Here is a 922-nt window from a genome sequence, read left to right as displayed (position 1 = left end):
AACATCCTGGTATTTGAGTGAGACTAGTGTCAAACAACATCCTGGTACTTGTGAGTGAGACTAGTGTCAAACCAACATCCTGGTACTTGAGTGAGTGAGACTAGTGTCAAACCAACATCCTGGGTACTTGAGTGAGTGAGACTAGTGTCCAAACCAACATGCCTGGTACTGTGAGTGAGACTAGTGTCAAACCAACATCCTGGTATTTGAGTGAGACTAGTGTCAAACCAACATCCTGGTACTTGAGTGAGACTAGTGTTAAACCAACATCCTGGTACTTGAGTGAGACTAGTGTCAAACCAACATCCTGGTACTAGAGTGAGACTAGTGTCAACCACATCCTGGTAATTGAGTGAGTGAGACTAGTGTCAAACCAACATCCTGGTACTTGAGTGAGTGAGACTAGTGTCAAACCAACATCCTGGTACTTGAGTGAGTGAGACTAGTGTCAAACCAACATCCTGGTACTTGAGTGAGTGGACTAGTGTCAAACCAACATCCTGGTACTTGAGTGAGACTAGTGTCAAACCAACATCCTGGTACTTGAGTGAGAGAGACTAGTGTCAAACCAACATCCTGGTACTTGAGTGAGACTAGTGTCAAACCAACATCCTGGTACTTGAGTGAGTGAGACTAGTGTCAAACCAACATCCTGGTACTTGAGTGAGTGAGACTAGTGTCAAACCAACATCCTGGTACTTGAGTGAGTGAGACTAGTGTCAAACCAACATCCTGGTACTTGAGTGAGTGAGACTAGTGTCAAACCAACATCCTGGTACTTGAGTGAGTGAGACTAGTGTCAAACCAACATCCTGGTACTTGAGTGAGTGAGACTAGTGTCAAACCAACATCCTGGTACTTGAGTGAGGACTAGTGTCAAACCAACATCCTGGTACTTGAGTGAGTGAGACTAGTGTCAAAC

Source organism: Salvelinus namaycush, unplaced genomic scaffold (genome assembly GCF_016432855.1).
Source record: "Salvelinus namaycush isolate Seneca unplaced genomic scaffold, SaNama_1.0 Scaffold155, whole genome shotgun sequence".
Lineage (NCBI taxonomy): Eukaryota > Metazoa > Chordata > Actinopteri > Salmoniformes > Salmonidae > Salvelinus > Salvelinus namaycush.
This window is presented reverse-complemented; position numbering follows the sequence as displayed.